At 43.2% G+C, this 10,507-nt stretch overlaps 1 pseudogene; it reads left to right on the top strand.

The window, feature by feature from the left end:
• The first annotated feature begins 7,145 nt into the window (after window positions 1-7,145).
• Window positions 7,146-8,703, top strand: LOC112911355 (sugar phosphate exchanger 3 pseudogene; annotated as a pseudogene).
• The last annotated feature ends 1,804 nt before the right edge of the window (window positions 8,704-10,507 follow it).

The raw sequence follows: 10,507 nt of genomic DNA, 5'->3' as shown, positions 1-10,507 counted from the left end.
AAGGGAAAGGAGGGGAACTGAGTGGGAAAAATTAGAGAGGGAGGCAGACCATGAGAGACCCCTAACTCTGGGAAACAAACAAAGGTTGCAGAAGGGGAGGTGGGGGCAGATGGGGTAACTGGATGATGGGCACTAAGGAGGGCACTTGATGGGATGAGCACTGGGTATTATACTATATGTTGGCAAATTGAATTTAAATTTAAAAAAATAATCATACTATGGAAGTTTAGAGATTTATAACTTAAAAAAAGAAGAAGAGTGAGAGAAACCCAAGGAAAGCCACTCTATGCTGCCACCATACAAAATCCCACATTCAAATACCAGAAATACAGCAGCATTTCAGCTCTTCCGGTTTCTGTTTTTTTCCCAATTTTAAACCCTCAGCTACAAAGTTTGGAAACTTGTAGAAGCTGAGTGCTAGAGCTGGATCAGACCTTAGTGTTTATCTAATCCATAGCTTGGGAGTGTAGTACATGGACACTAAAGCCAAAATGCTTGTTTGACCTTAAGCAGAAACCTTGTTCCTCAGTTTACTCATCTGTAAAATGGGAATAGTACACTCTTCATAAGGCACTAGTGAGGACTAAACAAGTAAATATTTGTAAAGCACTTGAAATGTCTGCCATATAAGTAAGAACTATATGAATGTTTATTAAAACAAATAAAATACAATAGAATCAGCTGAGGAGAGTCTAGAGTAACTGGTATGAGCTGGCACCCAGGCATCAGCATGCATTAGAAACTCGCTAGATTATTCTAACATATGGCCAGGATGAAGACCCAGCTATTTAGTCCAGTGCTTCTTAAATTTTAACAGGTCTTGTTAAAATGCAAATTTTGATTCGGTAGGTTTGGGGCAGAGGCTGCATTTTTAACAAGCAACCAGATGATGAAGATTCTGCTGTGTCTGTGGACCACTCCTGGAGTGACAAGAATCTAATCCAATCTCTTATTGAGGTTAATGGATTGCTCAAGGTCACGCAGTAAGTCACAGGTTTGACTTAGGGTTCTGACTTCCCTCTCTACCATCCTTTTTTCTGCCTTGATCTTCCCTACTACCACCCACCAAATGCAAAGTGCATCCTAATGTCTATCAACAGTGAAATCTCTGATATATGGGACATTTTGTCTTTGCTCTCCTGAGCAACTTAGGAGTCCTTGCTATCCCCACATCTCTAGCTGGACCTCCCACGCTCTCTGCCATTTCCGGAAGTGGGGCCACGTGCGAATGAATGAGAATGACACCAATGACCATAGGGTCAACTCCGACTATGCTTAAACCTCTGTTTGAATCATGTGAAACTTCAATCCAGTACTAAGAGCATGCCCACCCCAGCCCTCACCATCAGTCTCATGGTACACATCAACCACAATGATACTACCATGGTAGAGCAACTTGGTTTTTTGTGTTTTTTAAAAGATTTTTATTTATTTATTCATGAGAGACAGAGAGGGAGACAGGCAGAGACATAGGCAGAGGGAGAATCAGGCTCTCCGCAAGGGGCCCAATGTAGGACTCGATCCCAGATCCCAGGATCACGCCCTGAGCCGAAGGCAGACACTCAACCGCTGAGCCACCCAGGTATCCCAAGACTTGGTTTTAAGAAACAATTCCTGGGATCCCTGGGTGGCGCAGCGGTTTGGCGCCTGCCTTTGGCCCGGGGCACGATCCTGGAGACCCAGGATCGAATCCCACGTCGGGCTCCCGGTGCATGGAGCCTGCTTCTCCCTCTGCCTATGTCTCTGCTTCTCTCTCTCTCACTGTGTGCCTATCATAAATAAATAAAATTTAAAAAAATTTAAAAAAAACAATTCCTTGTGTTTACTCTTCTTTTAAAGCAAATCACCTTTTGGACAGGAAAAAAAAAATGCCTTCGAATAACTTTTGTGAAAATCTTGGCTTTCATAGTTCAGGCTTCCTGGAAATGGACCTATGCCAACGTTATTCGGTGGCTCTAGGTTGTAAGGGTTGCTGAAAAAAATCTGTGTGGCTTTGTGAGCACCAAGGACTGGCGGGGGGGGGGGAGGGGGAAGCAGGGCAGGGAGCTTTACTGCTCCTTGTTAGCTTCTAGAAGACTCCAGGCTCCTCAAATTCCCCGCCCTCCCCAACAGCCACGTCCCTGGCTTTCCCAGAGGTCTTGTCCCCCATCAGCTGCTCCACCTGCTACTCAATCATTTAAATGTCAAAGCATCTGTACCAATTAGCACAGGCCCAACCGTCCAGAGCATGCAAAGAAATGAGGTGTAAATGCAAAACTTAGGATAAAGAGGCCTTTACAAAATGCTCCCTCTGTCTCTCCAGACCTGCTCTTTATATTTCTTCAAGGTGGGAGGGGGTGGATTTTTCATAAGATGCTGTGCAAGGAACATATGTGCAATAGAAAGCAAATACTGCCAGGAGAAACCTTCGTGAGCTGATCTTTTCTGACCCTGTTTGCAGAGCTGTATTGAACTTTCTCTGAAAACCTTACGACATTCGATAGGAGGAATCAAAGTACCTCTGTGCAGTGTCCATATGGGGATTGCTAATAAGGAGTATGCTCAACTGTATGTATGGATTAATCAGACTCATCAGAAGAAAAATGTTGATAATTGTATCCCGCAGTGCTTGGGTTCTGTAACAGAGACAAGAGTCACTTGGAACTTGCCTAAGGTGTCCACAAGCACCCCTATTTGTACTGCAGGCTACATTTAAGTATCAGGCACTAGCATCAAATGGCCGCTTTGTGACAGACAACATTCTACACCTTCTTAAGTTTTTCAGCTGAGTCAAATTGGTAATGCCATTTCAGTGCAGCAAAATGTAATTAGCAGTACTGTTTCGGCTCCAACTCCTCGAAGCTGGCTCAGAGAAACAGTCCTCACTTCTCTCTGCCCTCTGTCTTCACAAAGTACAGAACGACCCACTCTAGCTCCCAGGTCTGCAGCCACCAGTTCTTGTCACTAGCAATGTTGTTCAGGGAAGAAGAAGAAATAGCTCAAGGCAAAGTCAGGCAGGATGCTCAAGTGAACAGAGTTCTGGGGCCAAAAGACCCAGAGTCAAGTGCAAGATCTGCCACTAACTTACCTGCTAACCCTGCTTGCATGGTCTTAGCCTCAGTTTCCCCATTAGTAAAATGAGCAGAGTAAATGAAATCAGTTCAAAGATAACTTCCCGATCCTCCTTGGTATGGTCTCTTTGGGACCTGTTTTCTTTCTCTCAACTGTCATTGCACATCCACTGAAGTATCTGTACTTGACATGCCTTGCTCACACCCCTGCTTTCCACTGAAGGGCCAAGTCTCCCAAGCTGGGAGGAGGCTGCTAATCAGCTGTGGATTTGTTTCAGCTTTTTCAAACCAACTCCCTCAAGGTCTCAAGAATTTCTGTTGTACACATGCCTTTAAGCAGAATTTATGTGTCTTCTAAGGAGCAGGTTGTAGTTTTTAACGTGAAAATCAGGAGTCTGAGTCAGAGACAAATCCCCAAACATCAGGTTCAACGGAGTACACAGACCTGGGTTTGAGTCCAACCTCACCCCATGCTGTGTGACCTTAAGTATATTACATAACTTCTCAGAGGCCCAATTTCTTCATCTGTAAAATGAGAATGTTAATAACAGTACCTACCCCCACTCAGTTCTTCTGAGGATTCAAACAAGACACGTGCCCTTCTCAAGGCACCGTGAACATTCAAAATCCCCAAGCATCCCTGTCCACCTGAAGTTCCAGCCACCCACGCTATCTATTAGAGGTCCTTAGGCAGAAAGGGTGTTAACACTGGTACATAGAGAGGGAAAATGAGTGGGACAAGCCTGCGCATGTAGACAAAAAAATAATAATAATAAAGACTGCCTACAGCTTTGAATTCCTTGTTTTGATGCTGTGGTCAAAATTGTAGCTGTGGTTGTTTCCAGAATGGAAATTCTTTCCTTATTGCCCCAAAACAATCTGAGAAATACCCTACAGGTGGGACAGAAGAACAACTTGGCTTCTTCATTCCTTCTTGGCACCTGTTAGAGTTCGCACTACTTACTCCAAGGCAAATGGAAGGCAGAAACTTCCTGAGCAAGCCCCACTGGTTAGGGCCCTGGACTGAACTTAGCAGAATGCATTAACTTTAAAGCATGCCATTTTGCCTTCCTCTCATCAAATCCAAAATCAAGGTCATCTAAGCCAGGCTTAGATGCCTGTGATGAGATGCCCCCTCTCTGAGGCACCTGGGTGGCACAGTTGACTGAGCATCCAACTCTTGGTTTTGGCTCAGATCGGAATCTTGGAATTGTGGGATCTAGCCCTGGGTTGGACTCCATGCTCAGTGTTAAGTCTGCTTGAAATTCTCTCTCCCTGTCTTTCTGCCCCTCCTGCTCATGCTTGCTTGCTCTCTCTCTCTAAATCTTTACAAAAAAAAAAAGAAAGATGTCCCCTCTCTTTTTTTTTACTGGCCCAAGAAGCTTTTCTTCCCTATCTTTTATTGGGACTTCTGAGAAATGACAGTGCCAATTACTGATGCTGGGAAGCATTTTGATCTGCAATTGTTTTTCATTTTCCCCTTTGGAAGCAATAGCAATTGAAGAAAACTAAAGTTGAATTATCTTCAAATAGGGGAAGAAATGCATAACCAAACCAAAAAAAAAAAATCACAAAATGCTCTTCTTTTTGCTGAGAAAAACAAATCTATTACTTCTTCTGAGATCCCAAAGGTATCATTCGGCAGATGGTGTCAAGACATTTAATAAATATTGTTTAATGGGATGATGATGAAGATTATTTTAATAAGAGCAAATGCCTCCCCACCACATATACAACTTAGCCTTCTCTTCTATAACAAACCAATGTCCCTTCTTTCCAACACCTCTCACCCATAGATCACCTTTTCTAGAGAATATTGCAAAAGGGTTCAGAGCAGGGGATTCACGTCCTGGCTCCACTACTTACTAGCTGTGTGCCTATGGACAAATTATTGACTCCCTCTGTACTTGAGTTTTCTCATTTTAAAATTAGGCCAAAAATGGTAACTGTCTTTTCCAGTTGGGTTCCACTGAGTAGAATGATTTAACATATGCAAGGAACCTGGCATACAACTTCTTGTGATGGCAGTCATCTACCATAAGGACCCGGATGACAGTCTGACCACAAGAACACACCCCCTCAAGCCCCACTTGCTCCAGGAAACCTCCAGCCACAGTCTTCCACCCTTAGCACTGAATAATCCTTCCTCTTTCAAAATGTCCCTAAAATGCTTGCTTACCTCCTTGCAGCCAATCAGGAACTGTTAGCTATACCTGAAGACCAATTAGAAAGTTGTCCTTGCTTCCAAAATTTTCATACTAATCAAATGCTGGCCCATCAGAAACCATTTCAGCACTTTCTCTTTTCTACTCTACAAAACTCTCTCCTTTCTAACACTTGTGTACCCCCAGTGATATGAAAGTTACTGCAACAAGTTTATGAATAAACAGCCTTTGTTAAATTTGTCTCTCAGTTGGTTTTGCCTTGCTCAAAAAATTGTAGCTATGTTAATTCATCATTCTTTACCTTCCTGCACTTGCCAACTGTTTTTTATATTGACTGCTCCACAAGGCCTTGCCTGTAGAAGGTACACAATCCCCATTAATGAAATAGGTAACAGTATGTCAACTATTATTTTGATCAACATTTATTGAGCCTCCTCTGCCACTGGCCCCTGTGCTAGATATTTTCACCCTCATTCTCTCTTCATATCACAGAATTCATCAACTAAATCTTACAAGGATTAAACCCTGTTCATTAGTTTCTAGAAGTGGTGTCAACAATAAAGAAGGGTTCCAGTATCTATGAAAATTAAGATTTGGAGGTCCTGTGCCTAACACATTTTTAAGACTTTTTTTTTATTCATGAGAGACAGAGAAAGAGAGGCAGAGATACAGGCAGAGGGAGAAGCAGGCTCTGATGCAGGAGCCTGATGGGAACTCGATCCCAGGACTCCAGGCTCATGATCTGCCGAAGGCAGATGCTCAACCAATGAGCCACACAGGTGCCCCCAACATATTTTTGATTTATAGTTTTTAAACGTATAGCTCAAAATAGTATAGCTAGTAGGTTTATTTCAGCATGCAAGACCATGGTGAATTAAATAATGTTCTTCTCTCTTCTCTCATTTTGCCAACCCTTGTGACATAATTTCCCTAACTACCTTCAGGGCTTTTTCTTTTGGCATTTTACACTGTGTGGAAATCAGGGGCAGTGAGGTAAGGTCCCCTTAAAATGAGAAGATACACACCTAAATGTTCATTTATGACAAATGGATAAAGAAAATGTGGTAAGTCCATACAACAGAATACCATTCAGCCTGAAAAAGGAGTGAAATTCTGACATACTACAACATGGATGGATCTCGAAGACATTCTGCTAAGTGAAATAAGCCAGTTAGAGTCAGACAAATACTGTATGATTCCACTTTTATGAGGTATCTAAAGTGGTCAAACTTGGGGTGCCTGGGTGGCTGAGTGGTTGAGCATCTGCCTTTGGCTCAGGTTGTGATCCTGGGGTCCTGGGATCGAGTCCCATATCGAACTTCCCGTGGAGAACCTGCTTCTGTCTCTGCCTCTCTCTGTGTGTCTCTCATGAATAAATAAATGAAGTCTTAAATAAATAAGTAAATAAAGTGGTCAAGGGATGCCTGGGTGGCTCAGCAGTTGAGCGTCTGCCTTCGGCGTGAATCCCACGCTCCCAGGATTGAGTCCCACATTGGGCTTCCTGCATGGAGCCTGCTTCTCCCTCTGCCTATGTCTCTGCCTCTGTGTGTCTCTCATAAATAAAATATTAAATAAATAAATAAGTGGTCAAACTCATAGGAACAGGAAGTAGAATGGTAGCTGCCAGGGGCTGATGAGAAGGAGGATCAGGGAGTCATTTAACAGGGTCATTAAAGTTTCAGTTTTGTAAGGCAAAAAATTCTAGAGCTCTGTTGCACAACAATGTGAATGTACTTAACACCACTGAACTGTACACTGACAAATAGTTAGGGTGGTAAGTTTTATGTTATGTAGTTTCTCCCACAATAAAAAAAAAAATAGAACCGTGGCCACGGAGCCGTGGGTGAGGTGGTGGCGCCGCGAGGGGCTGTGGGCAGTGGAGCCGAGCTAGTCGGACGGTGGGCTGCAGCGAGGTGATTGTGGCGGGTCTCGGAAAGAAGAAATGATGTAAATAATTCACTGTCCAAACTTTAAGGTCAGAGGTGAGAAGGAAGGTCAGGAAGACTATGGCCTGGCCAAATATTTTTTAAAGAGGAACTCTGTTCTCCCGGTTCAGCCATCATCATGCTGTTGTGTTCCTGCTTACCTTCTTCAGTTATTCGTTGCTCCATGCATCAAGAAAAACTTTTAGCAATGTCAAAGTCAGTATCTCTAAGCAGTGGACCCCAAGTACTTTTAACAAGTCAGTTAGCCTGCCTGTAGAGATCTGGAGCGCAACCATTTGTTTCTCAGCGCAGAGGAAGCCACACTTTTCCTTGGGACACTGGATACTATTTTCCTCTTCTCTTAATGCTGTGGGCCTTTTCATCAGTGGAATTGTTGGAGATCGGCTTAATTTATGATGGGTTCTATCTTTTGGCATGTGCTCTTCTGCACTGGTAGTGTTTGTCTTTGGCACTGTCACAGAATGGCTGCATTTCTACAACAAGGGACTCTACTGCTGCCTGTGGATTGTAAATCGCCTGCTTCAGTCTACTGATTGGCCCTGTGTGGTTGCTGTTATGGGCAACTGGTTTGGGAGAGCTGGACGAGGAGTTGTTTTTGGTCTCTGGAGTGCCTGTGCTTCAGTGGGCAATATTTTGGGAGCATGCCTAGCTTCTTCTGTTCTGCAATACGGTTATAAGTATGCCTTTCTGGTGACAGCGGCTGTGCAGTTTGCTGGTGGAATCATCATCTTCTTTGGGCTCCTGGTGTCACCAGAAGAAATCAGTCTCCCAGGCATTGAGGCAGAAGAAAATTTTGAAGAGGACTCACACAGGTCATTGATTAATGATGCTGAAAACGAAGATGAATATTAGCCTAATTATTCCATCCAAGAAGGCAGTACTATTACCCAAGTCAAGGCAATAAGCTTTTATCAGGCCTGTTGTCTTCCTGGAGTTATACCATACTCACTGGCCTATGCCTGCTTGAAGTTAGTAAATTACTCCTTCTTCTTCTGGTTACCCTTTTATCCGAGTAACAACTTCGGATGGAAGGAGGCTGAAGCTGACAAGCTGTCCATTTGGTACAATGTTGGAAGAATTATAGGTGGGACTTTGCAAGGTTTCATCTCTGATGTATTACAGAAGAGAGCACCCGTTTTAGCTCTCAGTCTACTTCTGGCCATTGGGTCCCTAGTTGGGTATAGCCATTCTCCAAACGATAAATCCTTTAATGCACTTCTGATGGCAGTTACAGTATTTTTTATCGGTGGACCTTCTAAAATGATTAGTTCTGCTATTTCTGTGGACCTGGGTCGCCAAGAGCTGATCCAAGGGAGCAGTGAGGCTTTGGCGACTGTCACAGGAATTGTTGATGGAACTGGAAGCATTGGAGCTGTGGTGGGCCAGGACTTAGTGTCTTTGATCCAGGACAATCTGGGATTATGGGTGTTCTACTTTTTCATTCTCATGACAAGTTGTACAACTTTGTTTATCTCGTCATTAACAGTGAGGGAAATCTGCTATCTTATGCAAAGATGACAAGCTCACGTATTGAGTGAGTGAGTGTTGCCCACAGAAGAAAAGAACAATGGGAGACACATCAGGACTATTATTTTTTTAAATTCACCTTATTTGGGGGTCGTCTTAAGAGCTCCAACAAAACCTCAGATTGTCAAGCCTCTTTCAACAATGTCAGCCACTTGAGATATTGACCAGTGGTGAAGGCCAGGCTGTTTTTCTACACTACATGAGTTATTGTGGATGATTTTCACTGTTTCATAAATGTACTGATTGGCCCATGAATCTGCCAGCCTCTTTATTTGGCCTGTTGAAATTTATCCTTTTAACCGGAAATACTATCTTGGACTTGGACCTTAATTCTCCAGCCTAGAAAGTTGAGTGGCCACGAGACAGTTGCACATGGTTTGCATCAATGACGGGCTCCACGAATAGGAAGGGAGCATTGGATTTTGCTTTGATAATGAGTTTGCAAAGAGCAGTCACTCATCTTTGAAGCATCAAATCCTGGTAGTGTGCTCAAGCTGGATCAAGTGTAAGCCTGCCTTGGACAAAGACTCTCTTTGTTAACTGTGGTGGGAAAACCACACTACATGGTGATTGGCTCAGTCACTCTACCTGATCTAAAGTTATTCACCTCCAGAAGCAGAAATACCTTCAAATTATTGTCACCTCGTTCTCTTCTGTCTTCATTCAAAATTCAATTCCTGGAACTACACAGTCTTCGTTTCAAGAACCATAAGGTGCATCATCAGTTGTCATGAACATTCCAAGGTGTAGCTCACGACTGAAGTACTCAACTCCAGATTTGCTCTTTGGGAACATTAGGATCCACTAGGATGCTAATCTGCTTAGCCCTGTTTTCAGAGAGTTGATCTTTCTCACAACCAGGTTCCTTGAGTTACCTCAGCAGAAGACTAGAATTAGAGACAGAGGACAGACCTCTTGTCCTAGTAAGGCATTAAGTATATGACCTTGAATCACAGGAATGGGTTACTAGGGCCTGGGGATAGGTATCTATCCATTAGCAGTTTGAAGCACGTATGTCTTCAAGGCTGTGAATTCTGTACTAATTATCAATATTTTTAGGTCATTCTGTATATGTATTTTAAATTATGGACATGAACTTGGGGGGAAATGTGCAATTTGGAGGGCTGCTTGATTTGTGTTGGGTTAGGGAATATTTTTCAACTTCTTGCTTTATACTCTAAAATGTGGTGTGTTGGGGATCCCTGGGTGGCGCAGCGGTTTGGCGCCTGCCTTTGGCCCAGGGCGCGATCCTGGAGACCCGGGATCGAATCCCACGTCGGGCTCCCCGTGCGTGGAGCCTGCTTCTCCCTCTGCCTGTGTCTCTGCCTCTCTCTCTCTGTCTCTCATGAATGAATAAATAAAAATCTTTAAAAAAAATAAAATAAAATGTGGTGTGTTTATGAACTTGTTCATGTTATTTAATCAAGGAAATTTCCAATCAGTTAATTCCTCATTACTGACAAAAAAGGGAAAATATGAAACACAGGAAGGGAAAATAAACTGACTTTTATAGTAAAATTAAAAAATTAAAATAAAAAAAATAGACGGTGCAGATTCCATAGCGATGAGAGGGCCTCCGTGGAGTGGCAGGAATTCAACTGACCCAGACATTTCCCACAATGCCTTTCACTTCCAAGGAAGGCCCACTGCTCAACACATATGTCTCTCTTCCATGAGCATGATTTCTGCAGCTTTGTATTCATGATCCTACTACTGAGTTTTCCTTCAGGGCGGGAGGCTAAGGAAGCAGAAGCACATGAGACAAGCATTTTCCCACCAACTGCTTCCCATATGATATTTAGCAATGTTCAACTTCCTC

Source organism: Vulpes vulpes, chromosome X (assembly GCF_048418805.1).
Source record: "Vulpes vulpes isolate BD-2025 chromosome X, VulVul3, whole genome shotgun sequence".
NCBI classification, from domain to species: Eukaryota; Metazoa; Chordata; class Mammalia; order Carnivora; family Canidae; genus Vulpes; species Vulpes vulpes.
Note: the sequence above shows the minus strand (reverse complement) of the source record. Positions and strands in the feature narration are given on the sequence as shown.